Source organism: Macrobrachium rosenbergii, chromosome 45 (genome assembly GCF_040412425.1).
Source record: "Macrobrachium rosenbergii isolate ZJJX-2024 chromosome 45, ASM4041242v1, whole genome shotgun sequence".
NCBI classification, from domain to species: Eukaryota; Metazoa; Arthropoda; class Malacostraca; order Decapoda; family Palaemonidae; genus Macrobrachium; species Macrobrachium rosenbergii.
Window position 1 is genome coordinate 29841493 of NC_089785.1, and position 12258 is coordinate 29853750.

General features: G+C 37.0%; 1 long non-coding RNA gene across 1 annotated transcript in view; it reads left to right on the forward strand.

Moving 5' to 3' along the window:
- The first annotated feature begins 1764 nt into the window (after positions 1-1764).
- The window catches only part of LOC136829845 (uncharacterized), a 92569-nt gene continuing 82075 nt past the window's right edge, over positions 1765-12258 (forward strand). Inside the window, exon 1 of the long non-coding RNA XR_010850506.1 lies at positions 1765-2493. This is a non-coding gene — a long non-coding RNA (uncharacterized lncRNA). The remainder of the gene's footprint in view (positions 2494-12258) is intronic.

Consider the following 12258-nt stretch of genomic DNA (forward strand, 5'->3'; position numbering starts at 1 on the left):
CCCTGTGGTGGGTTTGTTCCATGGGAATAGGGTTCTCCATCTTCTGAATAATAATAATAATAATAATAAATAATAATAATAATAAATAATAATAATAATAATTATAATAATAATAAATCTTTGGAAGCTTGAATATCAGGTCAGTGGCCCTGTGGTGGGCTTGTTCCATGGGAATAGGGTTCTCCATCTTCTGAATAATAATAATAATAATAATAATAATAATAATAATAATAATAATAATAATAATAATAATAATAATAATCTTTGGAAGCTTGAATTTCAGGTCAGTGGCCCTGTGGTGGACTTGTTCCATGGGAATAGGGTTCTCCACCTTCTGAGTAATAATAATATAATAATAATAATAATAATAATAATAACAATAATAATAATAATAATAATAATAATAATAATAATAATAATAATAATAATAATAATAATAATAATCTTTGGAAGCTTGAATTTCAGGTCAGTGGCCCTGTGGTGGGCTTGTTCCATGGGAATAGGGTTCTCCACCTTCTGAATAATAATAATAATAATAATAATAATAATAATAATAATAATAATCAATAATAACCTAATAATAATAATAATAATAATAATAATAATAATAATAATAATAATAATAATAATAATAATAATAATCTTTGGAAGCTTGAATATCAGGTCAGTGGCCCTGTGGTGGACTTGTTCCATGGGAATAGGGTTCTCCACCTTCTGAGTAATAATAATAATAATAATAATAATAATAATAATAATAATAATAATAATAATAATAATAATAATAATAATAATAATAATAATAATAATAATAATAATCTTTGGAAGCTTGAATTTCAGGTCAGTGGCCCTGTGGTGGGCTTGTTCCATGGGAATAGGGTTCTCCACCTTCTGAGTAATAATAATAATAATAATAATAATAATAATAATAATCTTTGGAAGCTTGAATTTCAAGTCAGTGGCCCTGTGGTGGGCTTGTTCCATGGGAATAGGGTTCTCCACCTTCTGAATAATAATAATAATAATAATAATAATAATAATAATAATAATAATAATAATAATAATAATAATAATAATCTTTGGAAGCTTGAATATCAGGTCAGTGGCCCTGTGGTGGGCTTGTTCCATGGGAATAGGGTTCTCCACCTCCTGAATAATAATAATAATAATAATAATAATAATAATAATAATAATAATAATAATAATAATAATAATAATAATAATAATAATAATAATAATAATAATAATTTTGGAAGCTTGAATTTCAGGTCAGTGGCCCTGTGGTGGGCTTGTTCCATGAGAATAGGGTTCTCCACCTTCTGAATAATAATAATAATAATAATAATAATAATAATAATAATAATAATAATAATAATAATAATAATAATAATAATAGCCAGAATATCAGGTCAGTGGCCCTGTGGTGGGCTTGTTCCATGGGAATAGGGTTCTCCACCTTCTGAGTAATAATAATAATAATAATAATAATAATAATAATAATAATAATAATAATAATAATAATAATAATAATAACATGATGACAGACGGACAGACAAACAGATAGTTAAATTAGCAATCGAATAAAGAAATACAGAAACATGCTCATCGACACTGACGCCAACGAGGGCAGAAAATAAACAAGCGGTTAAAGCATCGTTACCAACCGGTTCTCTGCAGAAATGAACTGTGTCACAGCTGTTAAAATATACACTGATAATAATCCTTGAGACTTCTTTTTCATTCCTCAATGCGAATGGGGAAGAGATTCTCGCCTTGTGGATGAGACTATATGGCCACTTGCTCGGCGCATCGGGAGAGGCCGTTTCTTCTCTCTGTCAAATCGTGCGCGCGCAGGCCCCGATGACGTCACGACCATAGCTTGCTCCCATAGCGATCTGATGCTGCCGGCAGTGCTGGTTCAGACGGCGTGCGTGACACTGACGGCGTAGAGTGCGATAATTATCATTATCATTAATTATCGTTAATTATCATGGCTGTGCGTCCTGCCGCTTTAATGTTGTAGCTCTGGACGTTATTTCTGTTACGTTAAAAGCCGAATTTCCCGTTAAAACTAGACGAATATCTAGTTTTTTTTTTCTGATCCACTCAACAGGCTGTATAAATCACGTCCCTAAAATCACTGGCGCTCAATATGGCAATATCGTTTACATCGAAGTCCAACCTACTCCTCTATATCGTCATACGTATTAGCAACGTCTCTGCTTCGGGAATGACGTCATCGTTTTCGTTAGTTACCGAATTTCCATTTAAAATTAGACATAAATTAAGTTTTTTCATAAAAAAAAAAACTTGACAAGCTGCATACTCACGTCCCTAAAATCACTGGCGCTCAATATGGCAATATCGTTTACGTCGAAGTCCACCAACCCGCGGAGTGTAATACTATCAATCAACGTCATCATAAGTTCGCGAATGAGGTCAGTCGTAAACAGAGTGGCGATAACGAAGAAGTAGTGATTACTCAGGAAGAGAAAGGTAAGTGGTGGTGAAATGGCAGGACCTTTTTGGCAGTCGCGTGATGGCTTACTTTGGACGTTAGTTTCGCTGTACATTGCGCATTAATTTCCCTGTACATTGGACATTAATTTCCCTGTACATTGGACATTAATTTCCCTGTACATTGGACATTAATTTCCCTGTACATTGGACATAAATTTCCCTGTACATTGGACATAAATTTCCCTGTACATTGGACATTAATTTCCCTGTACATTAGGCATGAATTTCCCTGTACATTGGACAGAAATTTCCCTGTACATTAGACATATATTTCCCTGTACATTGGACATAAATTCCCATGTACATTGGATATAAATTTACCTGTACATTAGACATATATTTCCCTGTACATTGGACATAAATTTCCCTGAACATTGGACAGAAATTTCCCCGTACATTGGACATAAATTTATCTGTACATTGGACAGAAATTCCCATGTACATTGGATATAAGTTTACCTGTACATTGGACATAAATTTCTCTGTACACCTGACATAAATTCCCCTGTACATTGGACATGAATTCCCCCGTACATTGAACATAAATTTCCCTGTACATTGGACATAAATTTTCCTGTACATCGGACATAAATTTCCCTGTACATCGGACATAAATTTCCCTGTACATTGGACATAAATTTCCCTGTACATCGGACATAAATTTCCCTGTACATTGGACATAAATTTCCTTGTACATTGGACATAAATTTCCCTGTACATTGGACATAAAATTCCCTGTACATTGGACATAAATTCCCCTGTACATTTGACAGAAATTTACCTGTACATTTTACATAAATTTCCCCGTGCTTTGGACAGAAATTTCCCTGTACATTGAACATTAATTTCCCTGTACGTTGGACATTAATTTCCCTGTACATTGGACATTAATTTCCATGTGCATTGGACATCAATTTCCCTGGACATTGGATATTAGTTTACCTGCACATTGTACATCAATTTCCCTGTACATTGGACATTAATTTCCCTGTACATTGGACATAAATTTCTCCGTACATTTGACGTAAATTTACCTGTACATTGGACAGAAATTTCCCTGAACATTGGACAGAAATTTCCCTGTATATTGGGCATAAATTTCCCTGTAAATTGAACATAAATTTCCCTGTACATTGGCCATAAATTTCCCTGTACATTGGACAGAAATTTCCCTGTATACCGGACATAAATTTATCTGTACACTGGATATTAATTTCCCTGTACACAGGACATAAATTTCACTGTACATTGGACATAAATTCCCATGTACATTGGATATAAATTTAACTGTAGATTGACACAAATTTTCCTGTACATTGGACATAAATTTACCTGTACACCTGACATCAATTCCCCTGTACATTGAACAGAAATTTACCTGTACATTGGACATGAATTTCCCTGTACATTGGACATAAATTTCCCTGTACATTGGACATAAATTTCCATGTACACTGGACATAAATTTTCCTGCACACAGGACATAAATTTATCTGTACATTGGACATAAATTTCCCTGTACATTGGACATAAATTTCCATGTATATTTAACAGAAATTTAACTGCACATTGGACATAAATTTATCTGTACAGTAGACATAAATTTACCTGTACATAGATTTATCTGTGCATTAGACATAAATTTACCTGTACACCGGACATGAATTTCCCTGTACATTGGACATAAATTTCCCTGTACACAGGATATAAATTTCCCTGCACACCGGATATAAATTTCCCTGTACATTTGACATAAATTTCCTTATACACCGGATATAAATTTCCCTGTACACCGGATATAAATTTCCCTGTACATTTGACATAAATTTCCCTGTGCACTGGACAGAAATTTCCCTGTACATTGGACAGAAATTTACCTGTACATTGGACATAAATTTCCCTGTACATTGGACATAAATTTCCCTGTACATTGGACATAAATTTCCCTGTACATTGGACATAAATTTCCCCTGTACATTGGACATAAATTTCCCTGTACATTGGACATAGATTTACCTGTACATTTGGATATAAATTTACCTGTACATAGGACGTGAATTTACCTGTACACTGGACTTAAATTTACCTGTACATCGGACATAAATTTCCCTGTACACCGGACATAAATTTATCAGTACATTGGACACAAATCTACCTGTACATTGGGAGCAAATCTACCTGTACATTGGGAACAAATTTACCTGTACGTTGGACATTACTTTCCCTGTGTGTTGGACATTAATTTCCCTGTACACAGGACATAAATTTCACTGTACATTGGACATATAATTCCATTTACACTGGACATAATTTTACCCGTACATTGGACATAAATTTCCTTGTAAATTGGATATAAATTTCCATGTACATTGGACATAAATTTCCCTGTACACCGGCCGTAAATTTCCTTGTACATTGGACAGAAATTTCCATGTACATTGGACATAAATATTCCTGTACATTGGACATAAATTTCTCTGTACATCGGACATAAATTTACCTGTATGCTGGATACTAATTTCCCTGTACGTTGGACATTAATTTCCCTGTACATTGGACATAAACTTCACTGTACATTGGACATAAATGTAGCTGTACGTTGGACATAAATTTACCTGTACGTTGGACATAAATTTACCTGTACGTTGGACATAAATTTACCTGTACACCGGTCATAAGTTTATCTGTACGTACATTGGATGTAAATTAACCTGCACCCCCGCCTGTTAGATGTACAGTTGACGTCTAGGCTGAGTTCCTTCTCGTCTCGGGGAATCTTAATGGCTGGACAACGTATGTACTTCAAGGACACAACGTCTAGGGACCAGAGGTTGGGAAGGATGCGTCCTCCTGACACGCAGTTTCGAATGCTTTCGCATCCTTTGAAGAACGTATCCTTTCGTTCCTGTAGATTGGAAGAGTCCTATCTCCCTTGTTTAAGGCTTCGAATCCTATTGAAACCTTTGAAGAACGTGTCCTGTTCCTTGAGGAAAGTATCCTTTCGTTCCAGTAGATAGAGAGAGTCCTATCTCCTTTGTTTTGAGGTTCGTATCCTTTGAAGAACGTATCCTATTCCTTGGAGAATGTTTTTTGTTCCTGTTGAGGGTCGCATCCTTCGAAATCCGAGAAAAACAAAACAAAAACAAAGTCCTTCCCTAGAAGGAGAGAGAGATCGTTTGGCTTGCCCGTTGCCACGTAGGACTGGGGAGGGGGGGAGGGAGCAAGCAAGGTCCTTTGGTAAAGTTTTCCTCCAAGTCTAACCTCACGACTCGCCTTCAATTCTCTAGATATTGATTTCAGCTGGTTTTTCTTGAAAGGACGTTCCTACCTTTCACTGATTTCTTCAAAGGAAATGTTCTTTGTCTTCGTAATTTTCCTAAATGAGAATGTTTATTATTTGTTAATTCCCTAAAAGAACACCTAATCTCTTATTACATTCTTGAAATAATGTTCATGAATATTTTTTTTCTTTTATTGCGCTTGTGAAAGAATAGTTTTATCTTTTATCATATTCCTAAAAGAATACAATTTTAATTTCCTAAAAGAACGGTTATTGCTTATATTATTTTCCTAAAAGAGCATTTTATCTTTTTCTACGTTCCTCAAAGAACATTTCCATCTTACATTTATTTCTTAAAAAAAAAAAAACCATTTTATCCTTTTTATATTCTCATTAGAGAATAATTCACCTTCTATTCTTACGTGTACATATTTTGTCCGAGATCCGATGACAACGAAACCTGTTATCAAATGATTCTGTCGTTGCTTTGACGATAAACCTTTCTCCGAGAAGGCTATCATGGATCAGGGCTCATGGGAGGTCACGATACGGAAGGAGGAACGATCCTACGAAGGACACCAATGCAGGAACCCATTAGAATTCCTTTACGGTCAGACGAGGTAAGGATAGAGTTAGAGGCGAGGATGTTGGTTGGATCGTTTCTTACGTATCCTCCTGAAGGGAAGTCTCGGGGGGAGGGGATAGGACGTGGTTGTGTCATGGGGGTTAGGGGGAGGTGCCCCCAGAAGGTTTGGGGGGCAATGGTGCCCGCAGCATGTTTTCCAAGGGGCGGGGGCGGGGTGGGGTGGGGTGGCAGATCTTAATACACAGTGGATAGTTCCGGTATCAAGCGGATAAACACTTCTGACCCTGAATGTCTTTAATGAATAAAGCAGTTATATATATATATATATATATATATATATATATATATATATATATATATATATATATATATATATATATATAACTTCACACATACGTAAAAGTACACTCAAGACTGACAAAGTTACACAGAAAATTGAAAGCACAAATGGTGATTAAAAGTTCAGATAAAAATGCAAAAAAAAGAAAAAAAAGATACAAAAAAATTACAAGGTTAAGAAATATTTGAGGAGCGCTGGGGGGTTGGACCTACCATGGCAAGAGATAAACAAAAACAACAGTTTAATTAAGAGAGGTATACAAGGACGTGGAGATGGACTGGGTGTTCAACTGTAGAAAACAAACTGTTTGATAATTGATTTGGGCTGGAGTTTGGACCCACAACAATGAAATCGTCTTAGTTAATGGAAACTTTACATTTTTTGTTATGTTCACGTATGCTGGACTGTTCAGGATTTGATAGTGGACATCCAGTGCGGAAACTAACTCCCTTAATTGTGGCAGTGTGTGGGAACCCTCTTCGTCCTCTGGGAGGAACCCACGTAAGATGCTGAATCCCTTTTTGCCAGTTATTTCCCGAAAACCTGATTCGTGTTTTCGCAATTTTAACCGTTCTACTTTTAAATCTCTTTTAGGATTGGCAGTGCTGGACACCGCCTTTATTTCCAATGGTATTTTTATATAGACAAGTAGAGGGCGTGGCTATGGGTTCTCCATTAGGCCCTACCTTTTCCAATAACTTTGTGTGCTCGCTGGCAGAGCGCTTTTTAGACGAGTGCCCTCTGTCCTTCCGCCCATTGTTTTTATAAGAGATACGTCGACGATACCTTCACCCTTTTCAGGCGTGATTTTGACTGTGATTTACTCTTAGAATTTGTTAATTCGTATCACCTGAATATTAAGTTTACCCTTGAAAAGGAAGTGAACGACAATCTTTCATTCCTAGTTGCAGAAGTCTTTCGTGAAAACAATCAGTTTAATACTGCTATTTTCAGAAAGGAGACATTTACAGGTTTGGGAACTAATTTTCATAGCATTTGTTTTCGAAATTTTAAATTTTCCTTAGGGAAATTTCCCTTCTTTTAACATATTTTACTGATAACTGGTTTCCTACTTTGCTGATAACTGTTTTCCTACTTTACTGACAGCTCCTCCTCTACCAAGCTCGCCAACAGGATTATTTACAGGGCAAATAAAATAAGCTGCCATTTTATGCCCGATTCCCATATTTGCGCGATGATTCCTTTGGGGCTGAATTTACTAACACTGTACAAAAATACTTTGGCGCATTAAATGTTAAACTTATCCCTATTATTCCACTCACAATTGGCGCCTCGTTTCGATTTAAAGATCGTTTATGCCCCCTCATGTCCTCTGGTGTAGTGTACAAGTATTCTTGTCCAAGATGTAGTCTGGGAACTTACGTGGATTCTTCTCAAAGGATGGTGAGGGTTCGCGCAGACTGCCACGAGGGATTTACCAAATCCCGGACAGTCCAGTATACGTGAGCATAGCAAAAAATGTAAAGTTCCCATTAAATATGACGATTTCGTTATCGTGGTTCAAAACTCCAGCCCAAATGGATTATTGATCCTTGAAAGTCTCTCTTCATCAAACAGCTTGTTCCACAGTTGAACACCCAGACCACCTCCATGCCCTTGTACCTTTCTTAATTAACCTTTTGTTTTTGTTGAAATTCTTTTAGTTTTTGTTTATCTCTTGTTAACTTTGTAATTTTTTTTTATCTTTTTTTTTGTATTTTTATCTGAACTTTTAATCACCATATGTGCTTTCAATTTTCTGTGTAACTTTGTAAGTCTTGAGTGTGCTTTTACGTATGTGTGAATTTTGGTTTTCATTTGAATTAGTGTATGAACGATTTTTTTTTAGATGACTAGCAAATTCATATATACTTTTTATTGGTCGTCATTTATTGTACAGAATCCTGAGGGTGCTTTCAGCTGAATGCGAAACGCGTCGAAATAGCATCGAGTTATGGGAGAAGGAGATTTCCTTTCAGTGTACTTTATCACGTTGATGTTTCAGGACCATTTGTCCCACTTTCAAAGTTATGAATCACAAAGACAACAGAATTAAAAAAATAGACTCGGACTTAAAAGAGGAGGAGGAAGATTGATCTTACATAAAAGTATAAAAATAATTCAAAATATTTACGGGCTGTCGAATTGAGGCTAATAGCCTACCTAATAATCCAGTGACGGCCAAGTCTCCGTTTAAATATAAAAGAAAGTCTGCACCCTTTGATGGCCTCAGGAGTCATATGCCTGTTTAAATGCCGCAGACGCGACCTGGGGAAATACGTGGGCTACATGCATAGGTTGCTGAAGGTGAGGTTAGACTCTCATCGTGGCGTAAGTTACCGAATGGGCTCTAAATGATCAAACCCCGAATTTTCATGCCTAAGAGACCACGGGAGCAAATACAAATATAATATCAGTTACAAGGATTTTAAAATAATAGGCAAAACTCCTAATGACCACCAACTGTCAGTACTAGAGACTCTTTTTATCAAACAACTAGTTCCCCGGTTAAATACTCAATCCAAGTCAACACCTCTATTATGAGTCCAGGCCCTGGCCATTGAGCCGTATACATTTCAAGGTCCCCTAATTTTGACTTCAGATATTGAAAATATATTGGTTAAGGGTAAAGAAAATGACAGGTGCTTTTTTCCAAAACTGGGGCCAATGGCCGCTGGGGGCGAAATCCAATATGGCGGCCGGAAACGGCGAAATCCAAGATGGCGGCCGGAAATGGGATACACTGCATACTAAATTGGGTACCTACTATCGTTCACAGCAGAACACTATTTGATATGCCTGTTGTTACTTATGTCTGCAAAAAGGAATGAATTTCGTAAGTAATATCTCAGCAGGAGTTACAGATATATGGATATTTTGGCAACGCTGAAATTCTCAAGCGCGCTCCGGGTATGAAATGGATATTTCCGTGTTCCGAGGTTTTGGAGTTATCAATTTTGTTGCTTTATCATTGGAAAACTACAGTAAGTCTCCAATATATTTGATTTATCAGTATCTTAAGCCTTCTCAAAAAAAAAAAAACATCAACATGGGATACTCTTGACGAAAAAGACCTTAATTTGACGCTTTCATGAATGCATTATCTGCCTGAAGCATAAAAGAAAAAACTCGCATCCATCTGAGGCTGGACGTAGGAGCAAGAAGTAGGCTGCAGATATCAGAAATTACACTGTTACTGAAAGACTGAAAAGAGCAGAGGACGGAGCTATGTTACTGAAAGACTGAAAAGAGCAGTGGAGGGAGCTATGTTACTGAAAGACTGAAAAGAGCAGTGGAGGAAGCTATGTTACTGAAAGACTGAAAAGAGCAGTGGAGGAAGCTATGTTACTGAAAGACTGAAAAGAGCAGAGGACGGAGCTATGTTACTGAAAGACTGAAAAGAGCAGTGGAGGAAGCTATGTTACTGAAAGACTGAAAAGAGCAGTGGAGGAAGCTATTATGAAAGACTGAAAAGAGCAGTGGAGGAAGCTATGTTAAAAGACTGAAAAGAGCAGGAGGACGGAGCTTATGAAAAGAGCAGTGGAGGAAGCTATGTTACTGAAAGAAAAAGAGCAGTGGAGGAAGCTATCTGAAAGACTGAAAGGAGCAGTGGAGGAAGCTATGTTACTGAAAGACTGAAAAGAGCAGTGGAGGAAGCTATGTTACTGAAACTGAAAAGAGCAGTTTGAGCAGTGGAGGGAGCTATGTTACTGAAAGACTGAAAAGAGCAGTGGAGGAAGCTATGTTACTGAAAGACTGAAAAAGCAGTGGAGGAAGCTATGTTACTGAAAGACTGAAAAGAAAAAAGGACGCATCCTGATGGAGGAGGCTATGTTACTGAAAGACTGAAAAGAGCAGTGGAGGGAGCTATGTTACTGAAAGACTGAAAAGAGCATTATCAGTGGAAAAAGACTGAAAGAGCAGTGGAGGAAGCTATGTTACTGAAAGACTGAAAAGAGCTGGAGGGAAGCTATGTTACTGAAAGACTGAAAGAGCAGTGGAGGAGCTATGTTATTGAAAGACTGAAAAGAGCAGTGGAGAGCTATGTTACTGAAAGACTGAAAAGAGCAGTGGAGGAAGCTATGTTACTGAAAGACTGAAAAGCAGTGGAGAAGCTATGTTATTGAAAGACTGAAAAGAGCAGTGGAGGAAGCTATGTTACTGAAAGACTGAAAGACTGCAAAGAGCAGGAGGAAGCTATGTTACTGAAAGACTGAAAAGAGCAGTGGAGGAAGCTATGTTACTGAAAGACTGAAAAGAGCAGTGGAGGAAGCTATGTTACTGAAGGACTGAAAAGAGCAGAGTGGGAAGCTATACTTTATGTTGCTCACAACAACAACAAGTGTTTCAAGTGGTTCCCACACAGTAAGAAAATTAAACAAATATAAGATGATATAAAAACGTTGACCAGTGATGCAGAAACTTCATGTGAAGCTGAAAATGAAACATCATCTAGCATTACATCGCAGTGATGTTAGGCCAAGGGAAAAACCCAGTCAGAGAAAAGACCCCCAAACTAATCAAATGTGCTGTATGTGGTAGTGAAAGGATTAAAGTTGATCATCAATTTCGAATTGGTGAGCAAAATGTTACTAGACATTTCAAAGATGAAGTGTACTGTAGGGTTGCTGAGTTAAATTGTATAAATGACATTTTTGCCGCAGATATTTACCGCCACGAGGTCTGTCTTAGACGCTACACTAGAAGATATGAACCAGAGGGACAATGCTGCAGTAGTTCTCTCGATGAAACTTTCAAATCTATTATCTCAGTTAAACAAGATCTTTTTTATAAAAACAGAGCACATTGACCCTCTCTTACATCGTGGGTAAGGCTCCACTGTTTCAGAATACGAATAAGTATGTGTGATGTAGATGACACACTAGATTTTCAGATATATAATTGAGATGTTGAAAAACTTCTTGTTGATCGTTATGGCGAGATAGTTCAATTTGCTCCCAATCCTAAAAAAAGTGAATCCAAGCTGTTTTTCTCCTCTAACATTACTGCAGCAGATCTATAGCTGCAGAGGTTAAGAATCTTGATGTTCTCAGACAAGTTGGGAGTCCTTAAACAAAAGTGCAAGTCAGGTTGATTATGAACGTGATGATAAGATTTGTGATTCAAATAAGCTTAAAAAATGCATGGGAAAACACCCCAGTACCTGATGGTTGGTTGACATTTTATTCAGCATTATACGACAGAGCTAAATCACTCTTGGCAAAGACTGAAACAATGAAAATTGCATCCGAGGAAGAGGCTGTAGAATGTGATTATGAAATGCTGAAATGTTTGGTGACCAAGAAGAATATTTTCTCAATCATATGCATGCACCAATAAACTGTCACTTTCAGATTGCTTGCAACTCTGTACACTGTGGTCGCAGGAAAACACCCCTACAGACTATGCCTGGGCATACACTCTGTGGAAAAACTCGAAGCAGGGAGATCATCACAGCATTAAATCGAATGGGTGTATAGTCTAGCTACAATGATGCAAGACGCTCTAGCAATCTCATGTGTGCTCACACCCTGC